This window comes from Oncorhynchus keta, chromosome 8 (genome assembly GCF_023373465.1).
Source record: "Oncorhynchus keta strain PuntledgeMale-10-30-2019 chromosome 8, Oket_V2, whole genome shotgun sequence".
NCBI lineage: Eukaryota > Metazoa > Chordata > Actinopteri > Salmoniformes > Salmonidae > Oncorhynchus > Oncorhynchus keta.
In genome coordinates this window covers 24,187,007-24,202,013 of record NC_068428.1, presented here as the reverse complement: position 1 = coordinate 24,202,013, position 15,007 = coordinate 24,187,007, and the positions used below count along the sequence as shown (strand labels likewise).

Below are 15,007 nucleotides of genomic sequence, written 5' to 3'. Positions count from 1 at the left end.
GCAGACCGAACTCACTCTATTAAATTAATCAAAACAGGAACATTTTAAATTTGGCTGCAAATTCAAAATGAAATGATCTTAACAGAGAAAAATGTCCTCCTGTGTGCTCCCTATATCCCCCCATTAGAATCCACATACTTTAATGAAGACAGCTTCTCCATCCTGGAGGGGGAAATCAATCATTTCCAGGGACATGTACTAGTCTGTGGCGACCTAAATGCCAGAACTGGACAAGAACCTGACACCCTCAGCACACAGGGGGACAAACACCTCCCTGGAGGTGACGGCATTCCCTTCCCCGTATACCCCCCTAGGCACAACTATGACAACATAACCAACAAAAACGGGTTACAGCTCCTGCCGCTCAGTCGCACGTTGGGTATGTACATAAGAGCGTCTGCTAAATGACTTAAATTTAAATGTAAAATGTCAATGGTAGGCTTCGAGGGGACCCCTATGGTAGGTACACCTATAGCTCATCTCTTGGCAGTAGTACTGTAGACTACTTTATCACTAACCTCAACCCAGAGTCTCTCAGAGCGTTATCATATCACAGAAAAATCACAGTCTACTTGAACAGAGCAATACTCAATCATGAGGCATCAAAGCCAAAGGAACTGATTAAGAAATGCTATAGATGGAAGGAATGTAGTGTGGAAACCTACCAAAAAACAGTTAAGCAACAACAAATTCAATCCCTTTTAGACAACTTCCTGGACAAAACGTTCCACTGTAATAGTGAAGGTGTAAACTTGGCAGTAGAAAACCTAAACAGTATATTTGACCTCTCAGCTTCCTTATCAAATCTAAAAATTTCAAACAGAAAACCGAAAATGAACAACAATGACAAATGGTTTGATGAAGAATGCAAAAACCTAAGAAAGAAATTGAGAAACCTGTCCAACCAAAAACATAGAGACCCAGAAAACCTGAGTCTGCACCTTCACTATGGTGAATCACTAAAACAATACAGAAATACACAACGGAAAAGAAGGAATAGCAAGTCAGAAATCAGCTCAATGTAATTGAAGAATCCATAGACGAACCACTTCTGGGAAAATTGAGGAGTTATCTATCCAAAATGGAGATGTATGGGTAAACCAGTTCTCCAATCTTTTTGGCTCTATAACAACGAACAAACAGCAAAAACATATACATGATCAAATACAGATCTTAGAATCAACTATTAAAGACTACCAGAACCCACTGGATTCTCCAATTACCTTGAATGAGCTACAGGACAAAATACAAACCCTCCAACCCAAAAAGGCCTGTGGTGTTGATGGTATCCTCAATGAAATGATCAAATATACAGACCACAAATTCCAGTTGGATATACTAAAACTCTTTATTAACATCATCCTTAGCTCTGGCATCTTCCCCAATATTTGGAACCAAGGACTGATCACCCCAATCCACAAAAGTGGAGACAAATTTGACCCCAATAACTACCGTGGGATATGTGTCAACAGCAACCTTGGGAAAATCCTCTGCATCATCATTAACAGCAGACTTGTACATTTCCTCAGTGAAAACAATGTACTGAGCAAATGTCACATTGGCTTTTCGACCAAATTATCGTACGACAGACCACATATTTATTTTCCCTTTTGTACTTTAACCATTTGCACACCGTTACAACACTGTATATATACATAATATGACATTTGAAATGTCTTTATTCTTTTGGAACTGCTATGAGTGTAATGTTTACTGTTCATTTTTATTGTTTATTTCACGTTTGTTTATTATCTACTTCACTTGCTTTGGCAATGTTAACATATGTTTCCCATGCCAATAAAGCCCCTTGAATTGAATTCAATTGAGAGAGAGTGAGAGAGTCTTTCATTCATACACCCACAGGGCCAACATAGCTAAATTGGTGTGTGGTTAAATACATCTGCCTTAGAAGACAGCAGCAGGCCTTCTGCTGACATTAATAGTATGTATTATGCAGATTAACTTGTTAGGGAATGCAGTAGTTTTGTATTCTATCTTTTTAGATTTGCTTTGATTTTGCCAACATGACCACAGGGACTAAATACAAGACAGCCACTTTTAACAAAACTTGTTAAAAGTTTGAATAATTATTCTCAGAACTTAATACAAAGTGTTGCCATCAATCATATGTAAGAAATCAATAAACCATAAAATCACTGAACCATAAGGGTAATTGTGAATTACTTGCCTGAATCATTTTCTATTGTCAAAATAGAACAAGACATGTCAGTCAATGTTTAAGTTTGGATCTCCAGGCACAGTTCACTGGAAAGACAGAAGAAGGGTCAAAAGTGGAATAAACAGAAAGTAAATAATATCCTGTTGTTTATTGCTGTGATTTGCTCATGCTGGTGATGTGGCAGGGCTCTTAGCACCGTGAATGCCGATGATCAGACCGTAGCTAATGACCCATACTGTAATGGCACTACGGGGATATTGACTGATCCCACCACCTCTCCCAAATACCTACACCCCCGACACACTGATTTCTATTGGTCTCCCCCCATTAGGTCCAGGCCTGTGCTGGGCGGTAGGGAAAGAGCCGTGACGGAAGAAAAGAGGAGTAGAACCAGAACTAAACAGTGTTAGAAACCTCTATCGATCTGTCATGGCTGCAGGGAAGGTGTGAAGAGAAAGACGGATTGACACACACACAAAGGGGCAATCTTATTCATGTTGTAAAAGATGGATAATAAATGTGTGGATGATTGCTAGCGCTAATTGCTCGGTAGAGTGTGAATCTGAGGGCACAGTAGAGAGAGAGAGAGAGAGAGAGAGAGAGAGAGAGAGAGAGAGAGAGAGAGAGAGAGAGAGAGAGAGAGAGAGAGAGAGAGAGAGAGAGAGAGAGAGAGAAGAGGTGAAATAGAATGGGAAAATGGATAGAGCATTGAAGAAAAAAACACATTAAGGAGAAAAAGCACGAGAGGTATGGAGAGAGAGAATATTAATTAAGAGAGAAAGGAGAAAGATGTCCTAGAAATGAAAATGAGTGAATGAGAGGAGGGAGAGATGAGCAGATGAGTGCGATTTCTGTTAAAGCAGCAGCGTGGTGGCAGTGCCTGTCTGCACTCTCAGTCAGCACTCTGTCATATTAGTGAGAGTGTTAATGATGTGCATTAGACAGCCGTGATATATCTGAAGAAAGGGAGGTGTAGTGCCCTCTCCTCCCCTTTCCATATCTCAGCCTCCCTCCCTTTACTTAAGGCCTTTAGCTAAACATGCTGACTATAGGACAAACTGCGTGTAGCAGCCAGCCAGGCAGCCTCATCCTCAGGGCAGTGTTGACCCCAGATCCATTAACAGCACTTTCCCATACAGTACAGTAAGAGGGAGAGGCAAAGATGCAGCGAAAGTCACCGCTGCTCTATAGTTGACAGATTTTAGATACCGTATGTACCATCTCTTTGCAGAGTAAGTGTTCATATGGAACTTCACATTAAGATACCTAGCCACTTCAGGTGATTAAGGGACTTTAAAGTTTCCCCATCTCCACGTCTCTCTCCCTCCCACTCTTACACTGTTTTTTTAGTCTCACTATATAGTATCTCCGTCTCTCTCCATCCCCCTGTTAATTCCTATTTCCTTATGTAACCCCCCTCTCTCCTCCATCCTGCAGGTTTCCGGCCCACACCAGCGTCGTCATGGCCAGCCAGCCTCTCTCCCTCCCACTCTTACACTGTTTTTTTAGTCTCACTGTATAGTGTCTCTGTCTCTCTCCATCCATCTGTTACTTCCTCTTTCCTTATGTAACCCCCACCCCCCCCTCTCCCTTCCTCCCTCTCTCCTCCATCCTGCAGGTTTCCGGCCCACATCAGCGTCGTCATGGCCGGCCAGCCTCTCTTCCCGTCTCTCTCTGCATCTGTTCCCTGTCCCTCCTCCGTGCCAGGAGGCATATCCTTGCCCGTCCACTGCCACCACACACACACCGTTGCCAGGCATCTGCTCAAAGGAGACGGGCAGAGAGGGGTCCCGCGTGCCAGCCACACCACGCAGAGTCCAAAAACGACCCATCTCCCCCTGTCCTGTCCCCTGTGCTGGATCCATAATGACGACCGGCCACTTCACAGCAAGCACGTGGGAGGACAGCTGAGGGAATTGAGGTAAAAGCTGAGAGGATTGTTGTTTTGCTGTTGTTTTACTCAGTAAAAAAGACAATTAGTACAAACAGATTGTGATACACGAGGGAAGAGAATCAGGAATTAAATTTGACTTTTATTGTTTGGATGCCCAGTAGAGCTTCTTATTGAGCGACTAAGATGATGATGATGTAGGCTGATGATTGATCTAACTGCCAAGCTGATTTTATGTTACACCATGACAAATTAAAGTACTAGCAGCACTACAATCCACTGGAACTACCAGTTAGAGGATTATGACTGGTCCAGGCTTACTGCAATGCTACACTGCTGTACTATGTGAGTATGAGGTATTCATCATTGGACGTCAGTATCACGACTCAGGATATGACCCACATGCAGACACAGGAGGCGGATGGTTCGGTTCTCAGAATATTTATTATGAAAAAGGGGCAGGCAAAAGGACAGATCGAGGGCTCGTAGGTCAAGGCAGAGTAAAACATGGGACAGACCAGCAGGCAGGCTCAGTGTCAGTGCAGGCAGAAAGGTCGTAACCGGGAAGAATAGAAATCAAGAACTAAGTCGGAACCGGGAAGACTAGAAAACAAGAACTAGAGATAAGGTAACATACGGAAAACACGCTGGGACGACATGATAAGACGAACTGGCAACAAACAAACAGAAAACACAGGGCATAATGGGGGAAAATAGGAGACACCTGGTGGGGGGTGGAGACAAGCACAAGACAGGTGAAACAGATCAGGGTCATAGCTAGTTTAGCCTTGGCAGAAAGGTCAAAGCATGTTTCCAAGGCTGACATTAAACATTTTGTCACTTTAGTTTCAGATTGGATGGTAAGATGTTTTTGGTGACCTTTGAACACTAAACGTGAGCAAATCAACTATCAAACTCAAAGGTGGCAGACCTTGGTCCGAGTACATGCATTCAGAGGAAGGTTTTGAACATAAAGGATGAATCAATTAGTTCTAAATACCATGTTGTCTTTGATTCTCATGTCCCCTGGTGATCATATCATTACTTACATTTACATTGACATGTTAGTCATTTAGCAGGCACGCTTATCCAGAGTGCACACATTTTCATACTGGTCCCCCGTGGGAACCGAAAGCACAACAATGGCGTTGCAAGTGCCCTGCTCTACCAACTGAACAAGGGACCACATTTTAATATAACTCGGTCTATACTTACTGTAGATATTTCAGTCTGTGTTGAAACTGTATATTCCAGTGAAGAGCCTCCTCTGGGTAGACAAGTTCATTACTTATTCATTAATTAATCTTTACAAGTGAGAACATCACTGGGGTACAAACTGTGTGTGTTTCACTACTTGACACACCCCTGAGACATCAGAGGAAGAAATATATCGATTTAAAGAGTGTCTAAGGAATAAACAGTCTCACCCCCTGCTCCACTTACTGTGTACTGCATGTAGGCTGCTGTTGCATTATTGAACTGTTAGAAGAAGGCTGGCCAGTAGAGTGTCACTGGAGATGAAGCACAGACTCATCCAGTCTAGCTGCACTACTTAAACTAATTAGTGACTGAGCTACGTGCTGGCTGACCGCTCTACAAAAAGATTAAAGGGATACTTTGAGATTCCGACAATAATGCCCAGTATCTACTTCCCTATAGTCAGGTGTACTCATGGATACCATTTTTATGTCTCTGTAACCAGTATGAAGGAAGTTAAAAGTAGTTTTGTGAGCCAATGCTAACTAGCCATAGCACAATGACTGGACGTCTATGGGTATCTATTAGCATGATAGCAGGCACCCATTGCCAAAATTCATAAGTATCCCTTTAAGGAAATGATCAAGGGGTCCGTTTGAGTAATGTTAAAGTCTGAGTACTCCTTTCCTATGGTGGACCACTGTGCTGGAAGAGATTGGTGAGGGGATTTAGACAAGTGTTTAGGTTTCTATCATGCTGCTTTTACCCGACAAGAGTTTTGAATCTATCATACTGACCTTTCAATGGAAGAAGGGAAGGAAAGAAGTAAAACAGGAGTGATTGATAACCTAATCTCACTATTAAAAAGGATACAGATATTGGTGTACAGTAAAAGGCAATGAGCATACATGAACAGTTTTAGAGCCACTTTAATGAATTCACTAGTGAAATCTAATTGATGGTGTTGTTGGCTGTGAACATGAATAGGATATCACATACTCTTTAAATAAAGGGTGTGGGGAATAAGTGATGAATGCTTCTGGATGTGAGTAATACTCTGGTGAAAGAAGCATGTAACTTGGTACAGCGTAACTGTGGACTGCAGGGGATGGGAGGCAGGAAGCTGGATTCGTTGTCTAATTACTTCCCATCATACAGTTGTTCTCTCATTTCCCGCTCAGAGCGTTCCTCTTGTAACATATTATAATGGTAGAACCTCACGCTGCGCAATCAATTCCTTTGATAAATAATAATAATGATGAAGTCTGCAGTGGGCGCCAGGCGACATGCTAGATTTCTGCTCATAACGAGCACCATTTCCTTCCTAGCCATTATGGATGGCCACCATGGGATGCTGTTGAATGCTGGGAGATTATCTCCTGATGAGACGTTTGCAAATAGGGGCTGTAAATATGTTTACATATGTATTTGCTTAAAAATGTATGAATTGTGATAGAATGCTTTACATTAGAAGGCAATATCTACTGGGTTGCTGTCTGTGACAAACTGACAACAACGCTAACGACACTATTCAGTATTCACAATGTCACTTGATTTCCTAACTGTTTAACAATTGGTGGACATTTTTACGGCAAACAACACTATAAAGGATCATTTTTCACACTTGTTTCGCTGTTGACGGCTTGTTGTGTTGCCAAGCTTGTAGTGTAGACCAATGTATTCTGGGGAAGCACGCATTGTTAATAGGTCCTTGAAGCAAGAGTCCAGAGAAATAAAAGTTGTTATAAAAATTTATTTCGAATAAAACATACAGTATGTAGCCATATTACATGTAGTGTGGTCAATCTATACTACATACCTCAGGAAAGACGCTGTTCTGCCGTGGTACACTATATTATCATCATCATAAGTCCAAGGACATAGTTGGAGGAGGTTATAATAGCGCTGTTAAAACGATCACGTTTTACAGAATAGCATAGCACAAAACACAACGCATAACTCATAGAGAGCAGTGCTAGAGGTCTGACAGGGGGAAATCAACAGAGCCAGACACAGTACACCGATTTGGGGCAGCGTAGAAAGGCCACAGACCCATGGGTAGTTAACTAATAGGATGTCTTTGTGTTTTGGCTGTTATGATACTCTGCTGGGTATCTCCCCACCGCAGTACACCTCTATAAGCAACACGTTTAGAATGTTTTTCAGTTTGTTTTCTTGTTGTGAGTACAGTAAAATGGAAATGAAACAAGTTACAGACCACGCAAATGAAAAGGTGTTTGTCTGAGGTAGCAAGGCAATCATGGCTTTCTTCTGATTTTTTTTAAAAACATATATTTATAAAACTATTCTACACAATGATGGACTGTGGGCCTCTTACAAACTTGATTATTTCAGAACAGCTTAAGGTTCCATTAATTTATAGTTTCCGCCCCTCTCTCCTTTATACAACAATCCAACTTAATTACTACAACGTTAAATCAGTCTGCCACACTTGGAATGACAACTGTATAGGCACAGAAGGGGTTACGTTAACGTCGCAATTGCGGCAGGCATGACAACGCCGACAGAATCGCATGAATAACGCTTTAAAGGGAGGAAAAACATGTTCAAAACAACTGTGATGCTTTGAGGACAGACACAGAGCCTATTGTCTAAAACGATCATTTGAGGCGATAATCTTAAAATGGGCCACCTTCCCCAAATTGGATATAAAAACAGTTACTATGTCCCCCGTTATGACGGCAGTAGGGTAGAAGCAGAGAGGAGTTTGATTCCCAGTGAAAGCGGAACAAAAAACAAAACAAATACCACAAAAAACACATGTTGTTATACAAAGCCCCCGGAACCCCCATAATCATCGGCATATTCATACAAATTACTGACAAATGTTTAACCGACTCCAGGTACAATCTACAGTTAATAAAATGTACATTTTGCATAGTACAAGACGACGACGTGGTAATAGTAGTAAAGTTCTGTGGTCCTGTCTTTGGGTTTTACCGGGGGGTCTCTTGCTAAGGGGTCTAGCTCTCCACCTGTCCTTCTGAAAAGTTTAGCGAGGGAAGGCATAGAAGCTGTGTGTTTGGGAATGTTTCTCTCTCAGAAAACACACACACACCTTCCTCTTTGTTGATGGCTCTCACATCACCTGAAACATAGACAAAACACACACATTATTTACTACAACATCTACACATCTACACACACATACATTAGCCAGACTAAACAAAGTTGGCAATACCAAATAGGGTCTTCCTCTTATCTCTGGGTAATCACAGAGGTAAAATGCACATTAAGTAGAGCAGATAGACTCTTCCAAAAGTAGAACATTTAAATTTGTCCACCCAAAGTTATCTATCTCTATTATAGGCAAGGCACGAGAGTTCAGGGATGCATAGAAAATAATGATCTTCCACTGTGTTTTGATGAAAACAACACTAATTTCTCTTCATCTGCAGGTATTGAATGGAAAGTATCAGAAGCTCCTGAAAATGCAATCAGGGCAGATTGGCAGTCCCTCAAGCCCGTCACAACAATTTAGAGAGAGGAGACAGGAGAGATCAGGGACGCAGCTGGGCACTTAGGATTCTGGGAAATGCTTTTTAAAGGGATACTTCGGGATTTTGGCAATGAGGCCCTGTATCTACTTCCCCGCAGTCAGATGGACTCATGGAGACCATTAGTACAGTGCCTTGCGAAAGTATTCAATGGAATGGTTCAAAAATAAACATATCCAGGTGTTAGAATGGCCAAGTCAAAGTCCAGACCTGAATCCAATCGAGAATCTGTGGAAAGAACTGAAAACTGCTGTTCACAAATGCTCTCCATCCAACCTCACTGAGCTCGAGCTGTTATGCAAGGAGGAATGGGAAAAAATTCCAGTCTCTCGATGTGCAAAACTGATAGAGACATACTCCAAGCGACTTACAGCTGTAATCGCAGCAAAAGGTGGCGCTACAAAGTATTAACTTAAGGGGGCTGAATAATTTTGCACGCCCAATTTTTCAGTTTTTGATTTGTTAAAGTTTGAAATATCCAATAAATGTTCCACTTCATGATTGTGTCCCACTTGTTGTTGATTCTTCACAAAAAAATACAGTTTTATATCTTTATGTTTGAAGCCTGAAATGTGGCAAAAGGTCGCAAAGTTCAAGGGGGCCGAATACTTTCGCAAGGCACTGTATGTCTCTGTGTCCAGTATGAAGGACGTTAAAGTTACTGTAGTTTTGCGAGCCAATGCTAACCAGAGTTGAAGCAATGACTGGAAGTCTATGGGTATCTATGCTAGCAGATACCCATATTCTTCCAGTCATTGTGCTATCTATGCTAGCAGATAGCACATTGACTGGAAGAATATGGGTATCTATGCTAGCAGATAGCACAATGACTGGAAGTCTATGGGTATCTATGGTAGCAGATAGCACATTGACTGGAAGAATATGGGTATCTATGCTAGCAGATAGCACAATGACTGGAAGTCTATGGGTATCTATGCCAGCAGATAGGGCTCCGGGCAGCCGAGCGGAAATGGAGGAAAACTCGCCTCCCTGCGGACCTGGCATCCTTTCACTCCCTCCTCTCTACATTTTCCTCCTCTGTCTCTGCTGCTAAAGCCACTTTCTACCACTCTAAATTCCAAGCATCTGCCTCTAACCTTAGGAAGCTCTTTGCCACCTTCTCCTCCCTCCTGAATCCTCCTCCCCCCCCCCCTCCTCCCTCTCTGCAGATGACTTCGTCAACCATTTTGAAAAGAAGGTCGACGACATCCGATCCTCGTTGCTAAGTCAAACGACACCGCTGGTTCTGCTCACACTGCCCTACCCTGTGCTCTGACCTCTTTCTCCCCTCTCTCTCCAGATGAAATCTCGCGTCTTGTGACGGCCGGCCGCCCAACAACCTGCCCGCTCGACCCTATCCCCTCCTCTCTTCTCCAGACCATTTCCGGAGACCTTCTCCCTTACCTCACCTCGCTCATCAACTCATCCCTGACCGCTGGCTACGTCCCGTTCCGTCTTCAAGAGAGCGAGAGTTGCACCCCTTCTGAAAAAACCTACACTCGATCCCTCCGATGTCAACAACTACAGACCAGTATCCCTTCTTTCTTTTCTCTCCAAAACTCTTGAACGTGCCGTCCTTGGCCAGCTCTCCCGCTATCTCTCTCAGAATGACCTTCTTGATCCAAATCAGTCAGGTTTCAAGACTAGTCATTCAACTGAGACTGCTCTTCTCTGTATCACGGAGGCGCTCCGCACTGCTAAAGCTAACTCTCTCTCCTCTGCTCTCATCCTTCTAGACCTATCGGCTGCCTTCGATACTGTGAACCATCAGATCCTCCTCTCCACCCTCTCCGAGTTGGGCATCTCCGGCGCGGCCCACGCTTGGATTGCGTCCTACCTGACAGGTCGCTCCTACCAGGTGGCGTGGCGAGAATCTGTCTCCTCACCACGCGCTCTCACCACTGGTGTCCCCCAGGGCTCTGTTCTAGGCCCTCTCCTATTCTCGCTATACACCAAGTCACTTGGCTCTGTCATAACCTCACATGGTCTCTCCTATCATTGCTATGCAGACGACACACAATGAATCTTCTCCGTTCCCCCTTCTGATGACCAGGTGGCGAATCGCATCTCTGCATGTCTGGCAGACATATCAGTGTGGATGACGGATCACCACCTCAAGCTGAACCTCGGCAAGACGGAGCTGCTCTTCCTCCCGGGGAAGGACTGCCCGTTCCATGATCTCGCCATCACGGTTGACAACTCCATTGTGTCCTCCTCCCAGAGCGCTAAGAACCTTGGCGTGATCCTGGACAACACCCTGTCGTTCTCAACTAACATCAAGGCGGTGGCCCGTTCCTGTAGGTTCATGCTCTACAACATCCGCAGAGTACGACCCTGCCTCACACAGGAAGCGGCGCAGGTCCTAATCCAGGCACTTGTCATCTCCCGTCTGGATTACTGCAACTCGCTGTTGGCTGGGCTCCCTGCCTGTGCCATTAAACCCCTACAACTCATCCAGAACGCCGCAGCCCGTCTGGTGTTAAACCTTCCCAAGTTCTCTCACGTCACCCCGCTCCTCCGCTCTCTCCACTGGCTTCCAGTTGAAGCTCGCATCCGCTACAAGACCATGGTGCTTGCCTATGGAGCTGTGAGGGGAACGGCACCTCAGTACCTCCAGGCTCTGATCAGGCCCTACACCCAAACAAGGGCACTGCGTTCCTCCACCTCTGGCCTGCTCGCCTCCCTACCACTGAGGAAGTACAGTTCCCGCTCAGCCCAGTCAAAACTGTTCGCTGCTCTGGCCCCCCAATGGTGGAACAAACTCCCTCACGACGCCAGGACAGCGGAGTCAATCACCACCTTCCGGAGACACCTGAAACCCCACCTCTTTAAGGAATACCTAGGATAGGATAAAGTAATCCTTCTCACCCCCCTTAAAAGATTTAGATGCACTATTGTAAAGTGGCTGTTCCACTGGATGTCATAAGGTGAATGCACCAATTTGTAAGTCGCTCTGGATAAGAGCGTCTGCTAAATGACTTAAATGTAAATGTAGATAGCACAATGACTGGAATAATATGGGTATCTATGCTAGCAGATAGCACAATGAGTGGAAGAATATGGGTATCTCTGCTAGCAGATAGCACAATGACTGGAAGAATATGGGTATCTATGCTAGCAGATAGCACAATGACTGGAATAATATGGGTATCTATGCTAGCAAATAGCACAATGACTGGAAGAATATGGGTATCTCTGCTAGCAGATAGCACAATGACTGGAAGAATATGGGTAACACAAGTTAGCATTGGCTCAGGAACCTACACCTAACTTCCTTCATGCTGGACACAGAGACATAAAAATGGCATTCACAAGTTCATCTGACTGCAGGGAAGTAGATAAAGGGCCTCATTGCCAAAATCCCAAAGTATCCCTTTAATGTAACACCGGGTTATGCTCCTTGGAACAATAGGCTGGCTTCTGAATGGACATCGAAACCGATTCAACCACACTCTGGGCTTAGAACAACCTACAGGAACCATTTGTAATAACATCATATGTGGCCTTTAGCAGACGCTTGTATCCAAAACGACTTACAGTCATGCATGCATCCATTTTCCATACAGTATGAGTGGTCCCGGGAATCGAACCTACAACCCTGCCGTTACAAGCGCCATGCTCTCCCAATTGAGCTACAAAGGACTAACTTAATGGAGTTCAATAAGAAAGAAGGGAAGAAAAGAGATATGAAGAAGTGGTAAAAGTGGTCCTAAGCACATTTCTCCCTGTGTTCACTACGGGTGCATAAGACAACATAAATACCAAACCTGACCCAGGTTGAATTAAATATAAGAAAAAAAGCCGATAGCACTGGCTAACATAATGGACGTCAAGGGCCCCTGTGAAGGAGCGTCCAGATACTACTTGTAATAAAGAAATGGTTTAACTGGCTTGTAAAGGCAATGGGGAGAGTGGAGAAGGGCTGAGATGTTTAGAGGTGAGAGAGAAAGAGAGAGAGAAAGAGAGCAGACTAAACAGAAATTAGACTAAGAGCAGGTCACTGTCAATAACCTTTGCTGCTATTCTACTGAGCTTCAGAATCCATCTCTGCCTCCATTTACAACATACAGTGGGGAGAACAATACTTATGTCATGCAATAAAATGAAAATGAATTACTTAAAAATCATACAATGTGATTTTCTGGATTTTTGTTTTAGATTCCGTCTCTCACAGTTGACGTGTACATATGATAAACATTACAGACCTCTACATGCTTTGTAAGTAGGAAAACCTGCAAAATCGGCAGTGTATCAAATACTTGTTCTCCCCAGTGTAGGTGAAGGAGACCCCATTGATCTATTTTATTTTCTGTGTGTGTGTTGTGTGTGTGTGTGTATGTTCCACACTGTTTTGTTGCTCTCTCTCCTCATCTACACCCCTTGATAAGCACCAAACTGCCATTCTCCTCCAGAGAGTGGCTGAATCTCTTACACATTCAGTTCTTTGACCAGTTGGACTGCCTGCCAAGTAACTAGCAACAGTATACCTGTTTTTTCTAATTTGCACTCATGCAGCCTTCACGAAATGCGCTCCAGCTAATTGCCTCTTATCAGAATGAAACAGGCAATATGCAAGTGGATGAGAAATATATCTTACCTGTGGTCTCGAGGAGAGGCTTGAAGCTACAAGTGAAACAGAAACAACTTTGTGAGAAAAAACACAATATTGACTCTTTGTAACCTCCATGCTCGGGTTGTAAAGCTACCAGTAGTTTACTAAAGTTACCGGAATCTTCAGTAATTTGGGTAATTAACAGAACATCTATGGCAATCTATTGTAACTTTGGTAAGTTATATTTGAAAAACATTTATTCATATATACTGTAGATCTCCATACATTCTTATTTTTTATATCATTCTCCATATTGTCCATGAGGCTCTAGTAAATAGACCTCACGGTTCAAGAAAAAATAGCCTAATTAATGAAAAAGCATACACAAATGTGGAATTATTTCCAGTTACCTCTGCAACACATCCAACTATTGCCTTTTTTCACAACTGCCACCAGTTTGATGCCAAAACATTGACAACAAATACATACTGACATAGAGAAATAGTGTGTAAAAAATATATAAAGGATATTTCATGTTATTCATTAAGTTGGTGCTTTATAGTTATGATAATGTTCCACAGCTTTGTTATTCTATTTTTTTTATGGGATAAGGCCACACATACAGTAGGGTCAGAGATAATTACAGACACCTGTGATAATCTGAAGTACCCTAAAGGACCACTAGATGTTGTGTGATAGGTTACATAAAATCCTTGAAAGATACAACAATTCAGGTAGTTTACTGGTAAACTTGCAAAATTTCCAGTAATATTCCCTCCCTTTGCAACCTTACTCCATGCATCAAAACTGATTGGTTGAAGCCTAAGTTCAGATGCATATGGACCCCTCCTACACACACAGTCATAAACTAAGTATTATCTTTAAGTGTTGTTGAGATGGATGTTGAGATCGTTGAGCCGTTATGCCTGCCAGGTGAGCAGTAAACCGGTATTGATAGCCCCTGCAACAACCTCTAGATAATAATAGATTTTTAAACTAAAGATAGATTTTCGACTCATTCAAAATGCAATTTAAAGTCACTTTGAGGTAATACACTAATCCAACACTTTTAGTCTCATTCTATGATACCCATGGAGCGTATTTCTTCCTCAGTTTTACTGGATACCTAGGGCCAGGTCACATGGCCAGAAGAAACTCTAGGCGCTATGTATAAGTTGACTGTGTGAGAACTTCTCTCCTCACTGCAGTCACATTGCACATGATACATATTGCATCTAAACAGAGAAGATGACATAGTGCAACAGTATAACTTCAGACCGTCCCCTCGCCCATACCCGAGCGCGAACCAGGGACCCTCTGCACACAGACAACAGTCACCCACGAAGCATCGTTACCTATCGCTCCACAAAAGCCGAGGCCCTTGCAGAGCAAGGGGAACCACTACTTCAAGGTCTCAGAGCAAGTGACGTCACCAATTTAAACGCTATTTAGCGCGCACCACTGCTAACTAGCTAGCCGTTTCACATCCGTTACAATAGCATACCTTTTATTTTCAGCTCCAAAGTCATGAATTAAAGTGGAGAATAGTGAACGTCAAAGGGACAAAATAGAATCTGCTCCAGCCAGAACACTACCACCCACACACACACTAGCTAAGTGGTGAGTGAGAGAAAGAGTCGGGATGGAATAGAGAGGGGAGGGGGGAGGAG

The 15,007-nt window shown here is 43.2% G+C and overlaps 1 protein-coding gene across 1 annotated transcript in view; it reads right to left on the bottom strand.

Annotated features, from left to right (window-relative positions):
* Window positions 1-7,005: 7,005 nt before the first annotated feature.
* LOC127931373 (utrophin-like) overlaps window positions 7,006-15,007 on the bottom strand; it is a 37,965-nt gene continuing 29,963 nt past the window's right edge. The window contains exons 8-9 of the mRNA XM_052523866.1: window positions 13,383-13,408; window positions 7,006-8,376 (exon numbers count right to left, since the gene is read on the bottom strand). The gene's annotated coding sequence lies outside the window, so the exon portion shown is untranslated. The remainder of the gene's footprint in view (window positions 8,377-13,382; window positions 13,409-15,007) is intronic.